Source organism: Hyla sarda, chromosome 8 (genome assembly GCF_029499605.1).
Source record: "Hyla sarda isolate aHylSar1 chromosome 8, aHylSar1.hap1, whole genome shotgun sequence".
Classification (NCBI taxonomy): domain Eukaryota; kingdom Metazoa; phylum Chordata; class Amphibia; order Anura; family Hylidae; genus Hyla; species Hyla sarda.
This window is the reverse complement of record NC_079196.1, coordinates 126,008,519-126,030,741: the sequence shown is the minus strand read 5'-3', so window position 1 is coordinate 126,030,741 and position 22,223 is coordinate 126,008,519.

Here is a 22,223-nt window from a genome sequence, read left to right as displayed (position 1 = left end):
GGAGGCCAGAATCTCCTACACGGAGAAGATGTCAGAAGAACCGGAAACAGGAGTGGGAGAAACAAGTTTGGGAGAGAAGCGGTTAATGATGAGTGGTTTAAGGAGAGAGACATGGAAGGCATTGGGAATACGAAGAGAAGGAGGAAGAAGGAGTTTGTAAGAGACAGGGTTAATCTGGCACAAGACTATGAAAGGACCAAGATAGCGTGGTCCCAGTTTGTAACTGGGGACACAAAAGCGGACATATTTAGCGGAGAGCCATACCTTGTCTCCGGGAGCAAAAATGGGGGGAGTTCTTCTTTTCTTATCGGCAAACCTTTTCATGCGGGATGAAGCCTGTAAAAGAGAATTTTGGGTTTCTTTCCATATGGTGGAAAGATCACGAGTCACTTCATCCACAGCGGGCAAACCAGAGGGCAAGGGAGTAGGGAGGGGGGGAAGAGGGTGACGGCCGTACACCACGAAAAATGGGGACTTAGCAGAAGATTCGGAGACTCTGAAGTTGTATGAGAATTCGGCCCATGGTAGAAGATCTGCCCAGTCATCCTGGCGGGAGGAAACAAAATGCCGTAAATAGTCACCCAGGACCTGGTTAATTCTTTCTACTTGCCCATTGGATTGGGGATGATAAGAAGAAGAGAAGTTTAATTTAATCTTGAGCTGTTTACAGAGGGCCCTCCAGAATTTAGACACGAATTGGACGCCTCTATCCGAGACGATATGCGTGGGCAATCCATGAAGGCGAAAAATGTGTACAAAAAATTGCTTTGCCAACTGAGGCGCTGAAGGAAGACCAGGAAGAGGAATAAAATGTGCCATCTTGGAAAATCGATCAACGACCACCCAAACAACTGTGTTGCCACGGGATGAGGGCAAGTCTGTAATAAAGTCCATACCAATCTGTGACCAAGGCTGTTCGGGAACGGGAAGAGGATGAAGGAGACCAGCAGGCTTCTGGCGAGGAGTCTTATCTCGGGCACAGACAGTACAGGCCCGCACAAAATCAACAACATCCGTCTCCAGAGTCGGCCACCAATAAAAACGAGAGATGAGTTGCAAGGATTTTTTGATGCCCGCATGGCCTGCGAGATGGGAGGAGTGTCCCCATTTGAGAATCCCGAGACGCTGGCGTGGAGAAACAAAGGTCTTCCCTGGAGGAGTTTGCCTGATGGAGGCTGGAGAAGTGGAGATCAGACAGTCCGGAGGAATGATGTGTTGCGGAGAGACTTCTACTTCAGAGGCATCAGAAGAACGAGAGAGGGCATCGGCCCTAATGTTCTTGTCAGCAGGGCGAAAATGAATTTCAAAGTTAAAACGGGCAAAGAACAACGACCACCTGGCCTGGCAAGGGTTCAGCCGTTGGGCAGACTGGAGATAGGAGAGATTCTTGTGATCAGTGTATATGATAACTGGAAATTTTGATCCCTCCAGCAGATGCCTCCATTCCTCAAGCGCCAATTTAACGGCCAGTAGTTCTCGATCCCCGATGGAGTAGTTTCTCTCCACCAGAGAGAAGGTCCTAGAAAAAAACCCACAAGTAACAGCATGCCCGTAAGAATTTTTTTGTAGAAGGACAGCTCCAGCTCCCACTGAGGAGGCATCTACCTCCAATAAAAAGGGTTTAGATGGGTCAGGTCTGGAGAGCACGGGAGCAGAAGAAAAGGCAGACTTGAGATGTTTAAATGCGTCTTCCGCTTGGGGAGACCAGGACTTGGGATTGGCATTTTTCTTGGTTAAAGCCACGATAGGAGCCACAATAGTGGAAAAGTGTGGAATAAATTGTCTGTAATAATTGGCGAACCCCAAAAAACGTTGGATAGCACGGAGTCCGGAGGGGCGTGGCCAATCTAAGACGGCAGAGAGTTTATCTGGGTCCATTTGTAGTCCCTGGCCAGAGACCAAGTATCCTAGGAAAGGAAGAGATTGACATTCAAACAGACATTTTTCCATTTTGGCATAAAGTTGATTGTCCCGAAGTCTCTGAAGAACCATGCGGACATGCTGGCGGTGTTCTTCTAAGTTGGCAGAAAAAATCAGAATATCGTCCAGATAAACCACAACACAGGAATATAAGAGATCACGAAAAATTTCATTAACAAAGTCTTGGAAGACGGCAGGGGCGTTGCACAGGCCAAAGGGCATGACCAGATACTCAAAGTGTCCATCTCTAGTGTTAAATGCAGTCTTCCATTCGTCCCCCTCCCTGATGCGGATGAGATTATAAGCCCCCCTTAAGTCCAGTTTGGTAAAGATGTGGGCACCTTGAAGGCGATCAAAGAGTTCCGAGATAAGAGGTAAGGGGTAGCGTTTTTTTACCGTGATTTTATTAAGTCCGCGGTAGTCAATACAAGGGCGTAGGGAGCCATCTTTTTTGGACACAAAAAAAAAATCCAGCTCCGGCAGGAGAGGAGGATTTGCGGATAAAGCCCTTTTTTAAATTCTCCTGGATGTACTCTGACATGGCAAGAGTCTCTGGAGCAGACAGAGGATAGATTCTGCCCCGGGGTGGAGTAGTACCCGGGAGGAGGTCAATAGGACAGTCATAAGGCCTGTGAGGGGGTAAAGTCTCAGCTTGCTTCTTGCAAAAGACGTCAGCATAGTCCATATAAGCCTTAGGAAGACCGGATACAGGGGGAAACACAGGGTCACGGCAGGGAGTACTGGGAACCGGTTTAAGACAGTCCTTGAGACAAGAAGTACCCCAGTTCTTGATTTCTCCTGTGGACCAATCAAGGGTTGGGGAATGGCGTTGAAGCCACGGTAATCCAAGAAGAATTTCAGAAGTGCAGTTGGAGAGGACCAAAAATTCAATTTTTTCGTGATGAGGTCCGATGCACATTAGGAGAGGTTCCGTGCGGTAACGCACGGTACAGTTCAATCTTTCATTGTTAACAGAATTGATGTAGAGGGGTCTGGCGAGACTGGTCACTGGGTTGTTGAACCTGTTGATGAGAGAGGCCAAAATAAAATTTCCTGCAGATCCGGAATCCAGGAAGGTCACGGCAGAGAAGGAGAAGGTAGAGGAAGATATCCGCACAGGCACAGTAAGGCGTGGAGAAGCAGAGTTGACATCAAAAACTGTCTCACCTTTGTGCGGAATCAGCGGACGTCTTTCCAGGCGGGGAGGACGGATAGGACAATCCTTCAAGCAGGGCAGTCTCAGCAGAAGAGGCTCGGGCAGGTTCCTCAAAGACACTTCGAATCTCCGTGAAGAAGGAATGTACAGAGGCAGTGACAGGGTCATTGCGGTCCCAGAGCGGTGTGGCCCATGACAGAGCTTTCCCAGACAGAAGGCTGACTACGAAAGCCACCTTAGACCTTTCAGTAGGAAACTGGTCCGACATCATCTCCAAGTGCAGGGAACATTGTGAAAGAAAGCCACTGCAAAACTTAGAGTCCCCATCAAATTTATCCGGCAAGGATAATCGTAGGCCGGAGGCGGCCACTCGCTGCGGAGGAGGTGCAGGAGCTGGCGGAGGAGATTGTTGCTGGAGTTGTGGTAATAGCTGCTGTAGCATCACGGTCAGTTTAGACAGCTGGTGGCCTTGTTGCGCTATCTGTTGCGACTGCTGGGCGACCACCGTGGTGAGGTCGGCGACAACTGGCAGTGGGACTTCAGCGGGATCCATGGCCGGATCTACTGTCACGATTCGGCTGGCTGGAGGTGGATCCTCTGTGCCAGAGAGGGATTGGCGTGGACCGTGCTGGTGGACCGGTTCTAAGTTACTACTGGTATTCACCAGAGCCCGCCGCAAAGCGGGATGGTTTTGCAGCGGCGGTAGCAACCAGGTCGTATCCACCAGCAACGGCTCAACCTCTCTGACTGCTGAAGATAGGCGCGGTACAAGGGAGTAGACAAGAGCAAGGTCGGACGTAGCAGAAGGTCAGGGCAGGCAGCAAGGATCGTAGTCAGGGGCAACGGCAGGAGGTCTGGAACACAGGCTAGGAACACACAAGGAAACGCTTTCACTGGCACAGTGGCAACAAGATCCGGCGAGGGAGTGCAGGGGAAGTGAGGTATAAATAGGGAGTGCACAGGTGAACACACTAATTAAGCCAGCTGCGCCAATCAGTGGCGCAGTGGCCCTTTAAATTGCAGAGACCCGGCGCGCGCGCGCCCTAAGGCGCGGGGCCGTGCGCGCCGGGACAAGACCGACGTAGAGCGAGTCAGGTACGGGAGCCGGGATGCGCATCGCGAGCGGGCGCCTCCCGCATCGCGAATCGTATCCCGGCTGAGAGGGGTATTGCAGCGCACCCGGTCAGCAGGTCTGACCGGGGCGCTGCAAATGCGAGGATGTTGCGAGCGCTCCGGGGAGGAGCGGGGACCCGGAGCGCTCGGCGTAACACTACCCTTCCCCTCCCCAGCAGCCAAGGCAGTGGAAGGTGAACGCAGAGGGTCCCCCGAGTCAGACCTGTGAGTGGATGGACCATGTCGCCGATAGGCATTGGCCAACTGACTACGTAGGATCTCTCTGTAGTAGTTCAGTTTGTCCTCCCTCTCAGTGGGTGTAAAAAAGGTCCCCATTCTGTGACGGTAGAGAGAGTCCAATAAGGTGGAGAGCCAGAAGTCATCCCGCTGACGAATTTTGACAATTCGGGGGTCACTACGCAAGCAACTGAGCATGCATTGTGCCATTTCCGCCAGTGACTCGGAGGGACTCCCTGTCTCCATCTCCACTTTATACTGCCACAGTGTTTCTGGGTCCTCTGTCTCGCCTTCCTCATAACCCTCTAGCTCCTCTGGCTGCTCCTGCTCCTCCTCCTCTCCTGTTTGATGACTGTCAACACCACCAATCTCATCCAACCTAAACTGTGCTCCACTCTGCCCCTCATCCTCCTCCTCCAGTTCAGCCCCCACAGGGCTCATGTAGCAGTGAGATGTAGGCGCAACGTCTCCATTGCCGTGCCCAGCCATCGTTTCAATCATTTGTTGTAGGCAAAGTAGGAGCGGAATTACGTTGTTCATCCCATAATCCAGGCGACTTACAAATAATGTGGCTTCCTCAAAAGGGCCTCAGCAAATGTCGTGTGTCACGTATGAACTGCCACTGGTTTGTATTGAAGTTACACAGTGGAGTACCCCTATCTGCTTGGATCATCAAGAAATCGGTGATGGCTTTTCTTTGTTCGTATAGTCTATCTAACATATGGAGGATGGAATGCCAACGTGTGGCAACGTCACAAATAAAACTATCATGTGCAAGCTAGAGAAAGCTAATCCGCACCGACAGGCTATCCGTGACTCCTCTGGAGGAATCCGGTCAAACTCCACGCAGTAGATGGTGCTCAACTTCTTGTTAGAAAATCACATTCATATTCAAAAGACACATAAAACAGAGAGAGGAATGGCACTCACCACTTTCTGCAGTTTCTTAGGCTTTATTTTTCATAAAGTGCAGGTATGTTAAAAAGGCAAAACACCCAGTCGGGTGCGGACGCCAGTGCGCGTGCTAGGTAACAATTGTTACTCTCCAGATGAGCTTCAACAGACCCTCCCTTTCCCAGGCTTCCTCTTTCCTTAAATCACATCACCATGGATGACGAAGCCAAGGGGCAGGAATTACAAGCACATACGATTAAAATAGTGTGAATACAAATACACATACAATTAAAACCAACAAACAGATGACTACAAAAACAATCCTAGGTCAATACGGTCATTTAAACCTCCAAGCTCCTGTGCACCTGTCTTTAAAATCCACCGTGCTTCAATTTCACGGAGGATTTTTTCGTTGTCTCTTCCTGGGACGCAGGTTAACCTCTTCACTCCCATAAACATCAGGGTACTCGTATCTCCATTGTGGGCAGTATCCATATGATTTATTAATCGCGGGGAACCTTTACCCGACTTAACTGACCAGACATGTTCCCGAAACTGTGTATTTAATGCTCTAATTGTGCTGCCTATATAAAACATACCGCAGGTGCAAATTAACGCATACACTGCGAATGAAGTTTTACAGCTAATAAATTTGGTTATATCTTTTGTAATGCCCCCAAATGGAGATACTTTTCCCTGGTTTAAAGTGGGTGCACCAGTTGCACTGACCGCATCTGTGATTACCAGTTACCACATTTTTTTCTAACCAAGTTCTTTTACTGTCTTTTTGTTTCAACTTACTGCGTACTAGCACATCTTTTAAGTTCTTTGTACGTTTAAAGGTGACTAATGGTATATTCTTTCTAACGTTACCGATTAGAGGATCCCTCTCAATCAGATGCCAGTTGGCAAGAGGTTTTTTATTATATCTGCTACAGGACTATACCTAAAAGAAAAACAGAATCTGGTGGTGCCGAGATTGGGACCCTGGCCACGCTTCACTTTCTGCCCATAGATTTTGCATGTGACTACGCTAAGGTCCTCCTGATACACCGCAGAGTAGCTGATTTTCCCACCCCCAGTTCACACTATTTCACTGCTATTGGCGCCATCTGCAGGAACCCCAACTTCCACTACCTCCCTGAATGGTAGCTTGCCGCGAAGCAGGTGGTCTCCCCCTGGCACGTTTGGCTCCTGAATTTCCACTACTGCCACCACCACGATGATTGCCAACCGTGCTACCGCCTTGCTGCCTCATAGACAAAGAGCAAATCTCTTCTCCTGATGATGATGAAGCCCCGGCTTCTGCACCCGGCTCCCAATTGCGATCGGCTTCATCATCATCAAAAGATGTGTGCACGTCACTGATGTCCTCCTCGTGTTCCACAACAGTGTCTGCCTATGGTCCCTGAACAATTGAAACACCGCCTCCCACATCACTCTCCGCATCACTACTTGGCCGCCTTGCGGAGCAAGGGACGCATGTCTCCTCACATTCTTGGCTGCCCATTAGATGCTGACTGTCCTCTATTACATCGTCCTCGCTAAATAGTGGAGCTGAACCCAAAGCATGAGATACTTCTTTGGGAGAGGGAACAGCAAAGGACAAAGGCAATGGGATTACAGGGACTGCTCCCGGGCCATGCCAACTGAGGGTTGTGTCTGAGGAACCCACCGACTCTTGACTGGGGTTGTCAGATGTCTCTTGTGATGATGGGGATGAGTGTGCAAACCAATTGACGAGGAGAGATGGGTGTACGACATGACCGCTGGGTGTTAACGGGAGCTCAGGCCTATTGCTGTGACTCCTGCTGCCAATCGCCCCAAGTCTGCTGCCAACTCTGCCTGATGTATGTAGGCCTCTGCCCCTTCTCTGTGCACGTCATGGCACTTCCCTGCCTGACATACTTAGTGCGTTTATGAGGGTATAGAACAGCAGCAGGCGATTACTTACGGCTGTCCTTTCAAAGTATATAGGCCCTAGACAGAATAATAGTTACTAAATAGTACACTCCTTTGTTGTATGTATGCCCTTTGCAATGATGAGCGCACTGTTAAGCGTATTTATACGCAGAAAAAAAACTCTTTTTTTGTTGTATACACCAGCCAGTGTATATTAATGTGTGGAATAGCACTGAATTTAGCACAGAGACAGAAATACAGGTACTAAATAGTACACTACTTGGTTGTATGTATGCCCTTTGCAATGATGAGCGCACTGTTAAGCGTATTTGTACGCAGGAAAAACTTTTTTTTTCTTTAATACACCGGCAGGTGTGTAACGTGTGGTATAACACTTAATTTAGCACAGAGACAGAAAAAAAGGTGGTATATGGTACACTATTTGCTTGAATTTAGGCCCTTTGCAATGATAAGGCCACTGAAAAAGCGTATTTTTACGCAGGAAAACCTTTTTTTTCTTTAATACACTGGCAGGTGTTTAACGTGTGGTATAAAACAGAAATACAGGTACTAAATAGTACGCTATTTGCTTGTATGTAGGCCCTTTGCAATGATAAGGCCACTGTTAAGCGTATTTTTACGCAGGAAACCCTTTTTTTTTCTTTAATACACCAGCAGGTGTATAACGTGTGGTATAACACTGAATTTAGCACAGAGACAGAAAAAAGGTGGTAAATGGTATGCTATTTGCTTGTATGTAGGCCCTTTGCAATGATAAGGCCAATGAAAAAGCGTATTTGTACTTAGGAAAAACTTTTTTTTCTTTAATACACCGGCAGGTGTATAACGTGTGGCGTAACACTGAATGTAGCACAGAAAAAAAAAAAAAGGTAGTATATGGTACGCTATTTGCTTGTATGTAGGCCCTTTGCAATGATAAGGCCACTGTTAAGCGTATTTGTACTCAGGAAAACTTTTTTTCTTTAATACATCGGCAGGTATATAACGTGTGATATAACACTTAATTTAGAACAGAGACAGAAAAAAAGGTAGTATATGGTACGTTATTTGCTTGTATGTAGGCCCTTTGCAATGATAAGGCCACTGTTAGGCGTATTTTTAAGCAGGAAAACCTTTTTTTTCTTTACTACACTGGCAGGTGTATAACTTGTGGTATAACACTTAATTTAGCACAGAGACAGAAAAAAAGATAGTATATGGTAGGCTATTTGCTTGTATTTAGGACCTTTGCAATGATAAGGCCACTGTTAAGCATATTTTTACTCAGGAAAAAAAAGTTTTTCTTTAATACACTAGCAGGTGTATAACGTGTGGTATGACACTGAATTTAGCACAAAGACAGAAAAAAAGGTAGTATATGGTACGCTATTTGCTTGTATGTAGGCCCTTTGCAATGATAAGGCCACTGTTAAGCGTATTTGTACTCAGGAAAACTTTTTTTCTTTAATACATTGGCAGGTATATAACGTGTGATATAACACTTAATTTAGAACAGAGACAGAAAAAAGGTAGTATATGGTACGTTATTTGCTTGTATGTAGGCCCTTTGCAATGATAAGGCCACTGTTAGGCGTATTTTTAAGCAGGAAAACCTTTTTTTTCTTTACTACACTGGCAGGTGTATAACTTGTGGTATAACACTTAATTTAGCACAGAGACAGAAAAAAAGATAGTATATGGTAGGCTATTTGCTTGTATTTAGGACCTTTGCAATGATAAGGCCACTGTTAAGCATATTTTTACTCAGGAAAAAAATGTTTTTCTTTAATACACTAGCAGGTGTATAACGTGTGGTATAACACTGAATTTAGCACAAAGACAGAAAAAAAGGTAGTATATGGTACGCAATTTGCTTGTATGTAGGCCCTTTGCAATGATAAGGCCACTGTTAAGCGTATTTTTAAGCAGGAAAACCTTTTTTTTCTTTACTACACCGGCAGGTATATAACGTGTGGTATACCACTTAATTTAGCACAGAGACAGAAAAAAAGGTAGTATATGGTACGCTATTTGCTTGTATTTAGGCCCTTTGCAATGATAAGGCCACTGTTAAGCATATTTTTACTCAGGAAAAATTTTTTTTTCTTTAATACACTAGCAGGTGTATAACGTGTGGTATAACACTGAATTTAGCACAGAGACAGAAAAAAAGGTAGTATATGGTACGCAATTTGCTTGTATGTAGGCCCTTTGCAATGATAAGGCCACTGTTAAGCGTATTTTTAAGCAGGAAAACCTTTTTTTTCTTTACTACACCGGCAGGTATATAACGTGTGGTATACCACTTAATTTAGCACAGAGACAGAAAAAAAGGTAGTATATGGTACGCTATTTGCTTGTATTTAGGCCATTTGCAATGATAAGGCCACTGTTAAACATATTTTTACTCAGGGAAAAAAAAATTTTCTTTAATACACCGAAAGGTGTATAACGTGTGGTATAACACTGAATTTAGCACAGAGACAGAAAAAAAGGTGGTACATGGTACGCTATTTGCTTGTATGTAGGCCCTTTGCAATGATAATGCCACTGAAAAAGCGTATTTGTACTCCGGAAAAACTTTTTTTTTTCTTTAATACAGCGGCAGGTGTATAACGTCTGGTATAACACTGAATTTAGCACAGAAACAGAAAAAAAGGTAGTATATGGTACGCTATTTGCTTGTATTTAGGCCCTTTGCAATGATAAGGCCACTGTTAAGCGTATTTTTACTCAGGAAAAACTTTTTTTCTTTAATACACCGGCAGGTGTACAACATGTGGTATAACACTGAATTTAGCACAGAGACAGAACAAAAGGTAGTATATGGTATGCTATTTGCTTGTATGTAGGCCCTTTGCAATTAAAAGGCCACTGTTAAGCGTATTTTTATGCAGGAAAACCTTTCTTTTCTTTAATACACCGGCAGTTGTATAACGTGTGGTAGAACACTTAATTTAGCACAGAGACAGAAAAAAAGATAGTATATGGTAGGCTATTTGCTTGTATTTAGGACCTTTGCAATGATAAGGCCACTGTTAAGCATATTTTTACTCAGGAAAAAAATGTTTTTCTTTAATACACTAGCAGGTGTATAACGTGTGGTATAACACTGAATTTAGCACAAAGACAGAAAAAAAGGTAGTATATGGTACACAATTTGCTTGTATGTAGGCCCTTTGCAATGATAAGGCCACTGTTAAGCGTATTTTTAAGCAGGAAAACCTTTTTTTTCTTTACTACACCGGCAGGTATATAACGTGTGGTATACCACTTAATTTAGCACAGAGACAGAAAAAAAGGTAGTATATGGTACGCTATTTGCTTGTATTTAGGCCCTTTGCAATGATAAGGCCACTGTTAAGCATATTTTTACTCAGGAAAAAATTTTTTTTCTTTAATACACTAGCAGGTGTATAACGTGTGGTATAACACTGAATTTAGCACAGAGACAGAAAAAAAGGTAGTATATGGTACGCAATTTGCTTGTATGTAGGCCCTTTGCAATGATAAGGCCACTGTTAAGCGTATTTTTAAGCAGGAAAACCTTTTTTTTCTTTACTACACCGGCAGGTATATAACATGTGGTATACCACTTAATTTAGCACAGAGACAGAAAAAAAGGTAGTATATGGTACGCTATTTGCTTGTATTTAGGCCATTTGCAATGATAAGGCCACTGTTAAACATATTTTTACTCAGGGAAAAAAAATTTTTCTTTAATACACCGAAAGGTGTATAACGTGTGGTATAACACTGAATTTAGCACAGAGACAGAAAAAAAGGTGGTACATGGTACGCTATTTGCTTGTATGTAGGCCCTTTGCAATGATAATGCCACTGAAAAAGCGTATTTGTACTCCGGAAAAACTTTTTTTTTTCTTTAATACAGCGGCAGGTGTATAACGTCTGGTATAACACTGAATTTAGCACAGAAACAGAAAAAAAGGTAGTATATGGTACGCTATTTGCTTGTATTTAGGCCCTTTGCAATGATAAGGCCACTGTTAAGCGTATTTTTACTCAGGAAAAACTTTTTTTCTTTAATACACTGGCAGGTGTACAACATGTGGTATAACACTGAATTTAGCACAGAGACAGAACAAAAGGTAGTATATGGTATGCTATTTGCTTGTATGTAGGCCCTTTGCAATTAAAAGGCCACTGTTAAGCGTATTTTTATGCAGGAAAACCTTTCTTTTCTTTAATACACCGGCAGTTGTATAACGTGTGGTAGAACACTGAGTTTAGCACAGAGGCAGAAAAAAGGTAGTATATGGTACGCTATTTGCTTGTATTTAGGCCCTTTGCAATGATAAGGCCACTGTAAAGTGTATTTGTACTCAGGAAAAAAAAAAAATTCTTTAATACACCGGCAGGTGTATAACATGTGGTATAACACTGAATTTAGCACAGAAACAGAAAAAAAGGTAGTATATGGTATGCTATTTACTTGTATTTAGGCCCTTTGCAATGATAAGGCCACTGTTAAGCATATTTTTACTCAGGAAATTTTTTTTTTCTTTAATACACTGACAGGTGTATAACGTGTGGTATAACACAGAATTTAGCACAGAGACAGAAAAAAAGGTGGCACATGGTACGCTATTTGCTTGTATGTAGGCCCTTTGCAATGATAATGCCACTGAAAAAGCGTATTTGTACTCAGGAAAAACTTTTTTTTCTTTAATACACCGGCAGGTGTATAACGTGTGGTTTAACACTGAATTTAGCACAGAGACAGAAAGAAAGGTAGTATATGGTACGCTAGTTGCTTTTATTTAGGCCCTTTGCAATGATAAGGCCTCTGTTAAGCGTATTTTTACTCAGGAAAAACTTTTTTTCTTTAATAGACGGGCAGGTGTACAACGTGTGGTATAACACGGAATTTAGCACAGAGACAGAACAAAAGGTAGTATACGGTACGCTATTTGCTTGTATGTAGGCCCTTTGCAATGATAAGGCCACTGTTAAGCGTATTTTTACTCAGGAAAACCTTTCTTTTCTTTAACACACCGGCAGTTGTATAACGTGTGGTAGAACACTGAATTTAGCATAGAGACAGAAAAAAAAGTAGCATATGGTACGCTATTTGCTTATATTTAGGCCGTTTGCAATGTTTAGGCCACTGTTAAGCGTATTTGTACTAAGGAAAAAAAAATCTTTAATACACAGGCAGGTGTATAACGTGTGGTATAACACTGAATTTAGCACAGAGACAGAGTAACAGGTGAAAAATGGTAAAAAGACACTAAAGTCCACACTAATATGACTTATTTCTGAACAGCAGCAGGACCCAACAGTGCAGGACCACCAAAAAAAAAATCCAGGGAGTAAACCCGAAATTGCACTCTGTCACACAATTCTGAGCAGCAGAAGATTTGAGGAGAAAAAAAAATTCAATAGAGCTGAAAAATGAGGAGATGAGATGCTTCAGAAAGTTCAGGCAGCTTGGAGATCTGTATGAGGCAGCTGACAGCTATCTGCCCCCCTCTCTGCTGCAATGCTCAATAACGTGAATAGGAGGTTTAGCTATCAATGATCCTTTTCAGAGTAACAGCACAGCACTCTGCACTCCTGCCTTTCCCTAATGCTGATGTGACTAGCAGTTGCAATGTAACTCTGTGGTATGAGCTATTCACACACACACAGTCCCGTCCTCTCCATCTGAGTGCATAGATGAAATTAAGAGAGGGAAGATGGCCGCCGATTATATAGGGGCTGTGACATCACAGGGGTCAGTGAACACTGATAGGCTGCATCTCACCTGTGATTCAGGGTCAGCCCGCCTACCTTCATTCACGCAGCTGTTTCCCGCCCTCCCATAATACCCTGCCCCATGTACTCACATGTGGATCCGCCATCTTAGCTCTACAATAGCCTGGAACGCTGTAAAATGGAGTTTAATGAAGCCATTCGTGCGATAGAATCGCGACGATATTTGTATTCGTTGCAAATCAAATTTTTCATGAAATTCGTAATGAATTTGGGTTCTTCAAGTTCGATTCGCTCATCTCTAGTAAAAGGTAAAGAAAATGTAAGTGGTTGTTGCACAGGGACTACAATCTCTGTACACAGGTACTGAACTGTCTTATAATATAGTACAAGGTGGGCCATTTATATGGATACACCTTAATAAAATGGGAGGTGATATTAACCTGTCAATCTGCAGGGGTTTACATTGTTTCGCAAGGACAGAACGAACAGAAAAGGTGGTGGAGTCTGTCTGTATGTAAGAAGTGGTATGAAAGTCAGTGTGAACGATGCCATAGTGTGTGATGATTCTGAGGATGTGGAATCATTGTGGGTAGAATTACAAAAGGAGGGAAATACTGAAAAAATAATATTTGGGGTAATCTACAGACCCCCTAATATCACTGAAGAGATAGAAGTTCGGCTTCATAAACAAATAGAGAGGGCCGCCCGGGCAGGTACAGTGGTAATAATGGGAGATTTTAACTATCCAGATATAGATTGGGGTCCGGGGTTGGCTAAAACTACAAAGGGGCGACAATTCCTAAATTTATTGCAGGATAATTTTATGGGCCAGTTTGTGGAGGACCCAACAAGAAGTGATGCCTTGTTGGATCTGATCATTTCCAACAACGCAGAGCTGGTTGGTAATGTAACTGTGCGGGAAAACCTTGGTAATAGCGACCACAATATGGTTACTTTTGACTTAAAATGTAGAAAACAAAGACAGGCGGGGAAGGCAAAAACATATAACTTTAAAAAGGCAAATTTCCCTGGGCTGAGGGCTGCACTACAGGACATAGACTGGGGGGAGGTGTTCTCAAATACTGATACAGAAGGTAAATGGGACATCTTTAAATTAACTCTAAATAACTATACAGCTAAATATATACCAAAGGGGAACAAATATAAACGATGGAAACTAAATCCTACATGGCTGACACATGATGTTAAAAGAGCAATAAACAGCAAAAAAATAGCCTTCAAAAAATACAAATCTGATGGGTCAGCGATAACATTTAAACAGTACAAGGAGCTTAATAAAATCTGTAAAAATGTAATAAAAACAGCAAAAATTCAAAATGAGAGACAGGTGGCCAAAGAAAGCAAAACTAATCCTAAATATTTTTTTAGATATATAAATGCAAAAAAACCAAGGACAGAGCATGTAGGACCCCTTAATAATGATAATGGGGAGGTTGTCACAGGCGATCAAGAGAAGGCGGAGCTACTGAATGGGTTCTTTAGTTCTGTATACACTATGGAAGAAGGAGCTGACATTGGCCAGGTCAGTGCTGGTAACACATCATGTAATGTACTGAACTGGCTTAATGTAGAGATGGTACAAGGTAAGTTAAGTGATATAAATGTAAGCAAATCCCCAGGACCGGATGGACTACACCCAAGAGTTCTTAGAGAGGTAAGTTCAGTAATATCTGTACCCCTGTTCATGATATTTAGAGATTCTCTGGTGTCTGGTATTGTGCCAAGGGACTGGCGCAAGGCGAATGTGGTGCCAATCTTCAAAAAGGGCTCTAGGTCTTCCCCAGGAAACTATAGACCGGTAAGTTTAACGTGCATTGTGGGTAAATTGTTTGAAGGACTTACAAGGGATTACATACAGGAATACATAGGGGATAATTGTATTATAAGTGATAGCCAGCATGGGTTTACTAAGGATAGAAGTTGTCAAACCAATCTAATTTGCTTTTATGAAGAGGTGAGTAGAAGCCTTGACAGAGGAATGGCTGTGGATATAGTGTTTCTGGATTTTGCTAAAGCATTTGATACTGTCCCTCATAGACGTCTGACAGGTAAGTTAAGGTCTTTGGGTTTGGAAATTTTAGTTTGTAACTGGATTGAACACTGGCTCATGGATCGTACCCAGAGAGTGGTGGTCAATGATTCGTACTCTGATTGGTCCCCGGTTATTAGTGGTGTACCCCAAGGTTCAGTACTGGGACCGCTGTTGTTTAATTTATTTATCAATGATATAGAGGATGGTATTAACAGCTCTGTTTCTATCTTTGCAGATGACACCAAGCTTTGTAGCACAGTACAGTCTATAGAGGATGTGCATAAGTTACAAGATGACTTGGATAGACTAAGTGTCTGGGCATCCACTTGGCAAATGAGGTTCAATGTGGATAAATGTAAAGTTATGCATCTGGGTACTAATAACCTGCATGCATCGTATGTCTTAGGGGGGATTAAACTGGCAGAGTCACTGGTAGAGAAGGATCTGGGTGTACTTGTAGATCACAGACTACAGAATAGCATGCAATGTCAGGCTGCTGCTTCCAAAGCCGGCAGGATATTGTCATGTATCAAAAGAGGCATGGACTCAAGGGACAGGGACATAATACTCCCCCTTTATAAAGCATTGGTACGGCCTCACCTGGAATATGCTGTTCAGTTTTGGTCACCTGTCCATAAAAGGGACACTGCGGAGTTGGAAAGGGTGCAGAGACGCGCGACTAAACTAATATGGGGCATGGAACATCTTAGCTATGAGGAGCGATTAAAGGAGTTACAATTGTTTAGTCTTGAGAAGAGACGTTTAAGGGGGGATATGATAAACGTATATAAGTATATTAATGGCCCATACAAAAAATATGGAGAAAAACTGTTCCAGGTTAAACCCCCCCAAAGGACGAGGGGGCACTCCCTCCGTCTGGAGAAAAAAAAGTTTAGTCTCAAGGGGCGACACGCCTTCTTTACCGTGAGGACTGTGAATTTATGGAACGGTCTACCTCAGGAACTGGTCACAGCAGGAACAATTAACAGCTTTAAAACAGGATTAGATACATTCCTGGAACAAAATAAGATTAATGCTTATGAAGAAATATAAAATCTCATCCCTTCCCCAATATCGCGCCACACCCCTACCCCTTAATTCCCTGGTTGAACTTGATGGACATATGTCTTTTTTCGACCGTACTAACTATGTAACTATGTAACTATGTAACTATGTAACTATGTAACTATGTAACTTCCTGTTTGTGGCACATTAGTATATGTGAGGGGGAAACTTTTCAAGATGGGTGGTGACCATGGCGGCCATTTTTAAGTTGGCCATTTTGAATCCAACTTTTGTTTTTTCAATAGGAAGAGGGTCATGTGACACATCAAACTATGATGTGCTTGGTTTTAACATAACTTTATTCTTTCGTGAATTATTTACAAGTTTCTGACCACTTATAAAATGTGTTCAATGTGCTGCCCATTGTGTTGGATTGTCAATGCAACCCTCTTCTCCCACTCGTCACACACTGATAGCAACACCGCAGGAGAAATGCTAGCACAGGCTTCCAGTATCCGTAGTTTCAGGTGCTGCACATCTCGTATCTTCACAGCATAGACAATTGCCTTCAAATTACCTCAAAGATAAAAGTCTAAGGGAGTCAGGTCGGGAGACCTTTGGGGCCCATTCAACTGGCCTATGACGACCAAACCACTTTCCAAGAAACTGTTCATCTAGGAATGCTCGGACCTGACACCCATAATGTGTGGGGGGCACCATCTTGCTGGAAAAACACAGGGTACGTGCCAGCTTCAGTGCATAAAGAGGGAAACACATCATCATGTAACAATTTCGCATATCCAGTGGCCTTGAGGTTTCCATTGATGAAGAATGGCCCCACTATCTTTGTACCCCATATACCACACCATACCATACATTTTTGTGTTCCAACAGTCTTGGAGGGATCTATCCATTGTGGTTAGTGTCAAACCAATAGCGATGGTTTTGTTTGTTAACTTCCCCATTCACATAAAAGTTTGCCTCATCACTGAACAAAATCTTCTGCGTAAACTGAGGGTCCTGTTCCAATTTTTGTTTTGCCCATTCTGCAGCACCTGAAACTACTGATACTGGAAGCCTGTGCTAGCATTTCTCCTGCGGTGTTGCTATCAGTGTGTGAAGTGTGGGAGAAGTGGGTTGCATTGACAATCCAACACAATGGGCAGCTCATTGAACACATTTTATAAGGGGTCAGAAACTTGTAAATTACTCATGAAAGAATAAAGTTAGGTTTAAAACCAAGCACATAATTGTTTTTCTTGTGAAATTCCCAATAAGTTTGATGTGTCACATGACCCTCTTCCTATTGAAAAAACTAAAGTTGGATTCAAAATGGCCGACTTCAATAAGGCCGCCATGGTCACCACCCATCTTGAAAAGTCTCCCCCCTCACATATACTAATGTGCCACAAACAGGAAGTTAATATCACCAACCATTGCCATTTTATTAAGGTGTATGCATATAAATGGCCCACCCTGTACATCAGCTTTCAATATGCTTGTGACTACGATTGAGGCCTTGGGATGACTCCATGCAGGAGTAGAAAGACAAAATATCTGATGAACACAGAACTCTTGAATTTCCCAGTAGAGAAACTTCTGTGAGAAATTTATGGACACTAGATATGCTAATATATACGGACACAATAATCAAACAACCAATCAAAAAGTAACATACTAATTCTGATGTCATAACTAAACCTCCTTCTTTGTCCAATGTAAAAACGAAATGTACTTCCTGGATTAAACAGAACTCTTTTGGGGAACAGCTGAGTTTCCTGCTAAGAGAGAGTTATACCAACATCTTGTGTGGTGTATATTTTCTTATGTCGACACTTAGCAATATATGGCAGCCCAGTCAGTCAATCCCATTTGAAAGCCTCCCCTTGGACGATCCTTATCAGTTCCACACCTGCAAGGTTGCACGAGAGGCATTGACCATCAGTGTCTATTGATAAATATGGCCCTGGTTCTTGGTTTCTAATATAAATTGTTCCCCAAAAGACAAGTAAGGAATTTTTTCAAATTTCAGATGCCAAAAGATGTCTCAGTTAAATTTTAAGTAATAGAAACTCATAAATAATATGAGCCAAGTGAAGCTAGAAAACGGTCTGCCCTTTCTGGTCCAAATAGAATTAAAGTTATTAGTGTCATAATTACTTGAAAATATATAGGAAGTTAATGCCCTAGTGACAGATGTTCTCTTTCACATATTGTTTACAGAAGACACAGCTGGTGGACATCGGTCTCAGTACATAGAAATATCTCAGATTTTAAACCGAAAAGGAAGTAAATGACAGACAGCCTAAAGAATGGAAAGAGTGGGGGCATAAGAAATATTGCAGGTGAAAGGAAGAAGCTTTCACCATAAATTATCTTTTAATATTTGCTATAGTGAGAAGCGTCTGTTTGGATTAAGAAATAATCTAGAGATAAAGAGTGACACATAAGGAAAATATGTCATGGTCTTTCAGATAGTATGTTAAGTATGACTGTAAAATTATAGTTTGTATGCTAATTGTTATATATAGTAGTATAATGCAAGGCAGTTGAATAAGAGACAACACTGAACAGTATTGGTGAAGAATAAAACTTAAAGGGGTACTCCGGTGGTCAATGTGTTTTTTCAGTTTCTACTTACCCTTGTGTGGTAGGCCTCTGGGGTAGGGGTAATGCAGTCAGGGTATTGCTTCAGTATATCAGGGGTTAAGGTTAACCCTATAGTTCGTGGCGCCAGGCTGAGGGCTATTATGCTGAGGTAATTCTCCGGCCTATCGCCGCCCTTCCCAGTGACGACAGGTGCATATGAATAATGACTGAAGGTCCACAAGACAGTTGAACTTGAACTTGGATAAACTTTACTTAAAGGCTTGCGATACATCCAATGAACAGTAACCTTGACTTGTTTTATAAGTCTCTGAATTTAGGGTTAATTGCGAAGATCCGTCCGGATTTAGGGGATTGATACGGTCCGGTGATCTTGCAGAGTGCTTAGGGATTGATACACTCACGGTTTGGTAACGATCAGCTGTTGCCGCAAGGCTCAGGCCTAAACTCACTGATGACAGCAGCGCAGATCCTTCTCTCATCAAAGCCCAGGAACAAGAGATATGTTGCTTCCTTGGCTGCACAGGAACAAGAGAGAGATTAATGGCTGCAGCTCCCTTATATGGGCAGGGGCGGATACATTTTGGATTGGTCCAATCAGCTGTCACTCACTGTTACAAAGCAAGGTGGGTGATCACCTGACTTCTTCCCTAAGGTCCTTGAACCATAAACCATAGAGTTTCACCCGCAGATCCTGCTATGCTCCGTTCAGGTAATCAACCAATTATATACATTTGTACAATTATATTTATATAAATCCTGAATAAACTGTTAGATAACTAACACCTAGATGAGAGGTGACAAGGGGCGGACTAGATAAGAAGTACTTCGACATCCAAGGGACTCTGGATATGGGGACCTATATACAGGTACCATATAGGATGCAGTACCGGGACACCACACTTGCATGTGAGTTTTCTTGTTATCTTTGGTCTCGTGCTTGCTCTTTGTTTGTCTTTGTTTGTCTTTCTTTTCACAAGTGTGTCCATGTAGTGTACCATCTATTCCCGTTTTGCCTTTGTTTTAGAAACTACAGCTCCCAGCATGCCTTGTAGCCTGTCTCCTCTTTCAGTGCCCTGCCCAACTTGTTTTGCATTGCCGCCCAGCCCTGTTTGTGGGTGGCTTTTTTTTTTTCTTCTTTCCCCTTTACAACTCCCTTTCCCTGTCCTGCTCAATAGTATACTCATCCCACCCACTGTCACCCTACAGTCCCTACATCAGGGAATGAATTAATTGTCAGTGTGGGGAACTGATCATATGTGACCCGCGGGCGTTGCTCTCCTTCTCCCCCCTCCCAATGAATTGTCATCCGCAGCACGCTGTCCCCACATTAGGGAACTAATCATATCAGACCCGCGGGCGCTGTTCTGCTTCCTGCCCTTCCCTCCCTCTCTCCCCCCAAAGCGATGTCCCAGCAAGGGTTAAATGACATCTGTACTGATGAATTTTACATATTCCTGTGCCCGGGCTGCAAAAATAAACATAATAAACTTTGACTCCCCTTCCTGCGTTCCCCCGTTGCTATGGTAACGGCCTCACGATCCACATGCTGCTTCCTGAGGACGGGAACATCACAGGGCCGTCAACTTATCACCGGCCGCAGCAATGCCTCTCCTCAGCGGATGATAGGCTGAGCGCACAGTCATGTAAGGATCTGGCCGCCTCCTTACATGACAGTGCACTCAACCTAGCAGTGTCAGTGGTTCACCAGCCACAGCGATGTCACGCCTTGGCTGGTGATAGGCTGAGCGCACTGTCGTGTCAGGAGCCATCCGGCTCCTCATATGACAGTGTGCTCAGCCTATAACCGGCCGAGGAGGGACATTGCTACAGCCAATGATACGCTAACGGCTCTGTGACGTTCCCATCCCCAGGAAGCAGCATGAGGATCGTGAGTCCATTATCGTAGCAACAGTGGGAACGCAGGAAGGTGAGTCAAAGTTTATCTTGTTTATTTTTGCAGCCCGGGCACAGGATTATGTACAATTCATCAGTACAGATGTCCTTTAACCCTTGGTGGGAAATCCCTTTGGGGGGAAGGGGGTTGGAAGGGCAGGAAGCAGAGCAGCGCCCACGGATCACACATGATTAGTTCCCTAATGTGGGGACAGCGCGCTGCGGATGACGATTCATTGGGGGGGGGAGAAGGAGAGCAGCGCCCGTGGGTCACGTATGATTAGATCCCTGATGTGGGGAAAGCGCAATGTGGATGACAATTCATTCAATCTCTGATGTGGGGAATGCAGGGTGAGAAGCTGACAGTGCATCCACAGAGGGAATCATGATAGCGCTGCAGCTGACATGTTACTAAATCCCCCACCATGGGAACCGTGTGCCCACGGGGGGGGGGGGGGGGGGGAATCATGATAGCCGATTCCCCTGATTCCCCCTGTGTGCACACGGTCCCCATGGCGGGTAAGGGGTTACATGTCAGCCACGGCGCTGATACAGGGTATAGAGTACATTGTGAGTCGGGCGCAGGGCTGGCTGACAGCAGGAGGAGACATCCATCCCCCGACAACAATTCAATGAATATTCATTACAGGGGTGTGGAAAAGGGGCAAAACCATTGCAGGAGGGAAAAAAAGCAGCAACGCCTGCAGCACTGATGTCTTGTCCACAACAGTGAACAAACATGGCCGCAGGGGTGGACAACAGTCAAAAGCAATCAGAAAAACTACTGAACTTCCCTCAAAGAAAAGAGGTCAGTAAAAAACAGATAAGATGTGGACAGATGTATAATATGTGAATTACAAAAGTGCTAAACTTGCCACAAACACGCTAGATAACCATAAAACTGTGGTACCGGAGTACCCCATTAAACATTATGTTGAGATGCAACATTGTCTTAAAACATAGTTATTTGTTCATAAAACAAATTGCTTCAGAAGGTTCTAATTTAAATTACTCATAATATTTTGATGTCCAAGTAAGACAAATGATTTCTAATATATCAGCATTGTTATGGAAACAGGTCCAGCACAGTAATCCTTAAAGGGATTATCCAGCATAAGGTGATTTTAGTACATACCTGGCCCACAGTAATGGACATGCTTAGGAAGGATGTGTGCTTGTCTTGGGGCTAAATGGCTATGTTGTTAGATTACCATAATACTGTGGCTATCTTTTTGTGAACTGGTATTTCCTGTCTGACTTTTCTTTTTTTTTACTTCAAATCCCATAATTCCATTTTCCTCCCTCCCACAAATCAGCCACCCCACCCATTGAAACATAGATGAGCTACAACCAAACAGACCTGTGGTTTTCAATCAGGGTGTCTACAGCTGTTGCATTAGTTGCAGATTGATCTCTCTCCCACCAAGCGATCCCTCCACCCATTGAAGCAGACAGGATCCCTGTCATCAGCTGACTAGTGAATCAGGTCTCGGCCGCATTGCAACCTGTGAATATTGAAACAGCAGTCATTTTGTATGCAGTTAAAAATAAATTTTGGGGTAAAACTCACATAAGAATTGTGAGAAAACCATCTCAAAAACAGGTACAGACACTATATTATGAACTAACTTTACAGCCCCTGTAGCATAGTCAAATTAAAAAAAAAAAATCCTGGAATACCCTTTTAAGAACTACATGCTGAATAGAAACATGGCTGTTCTT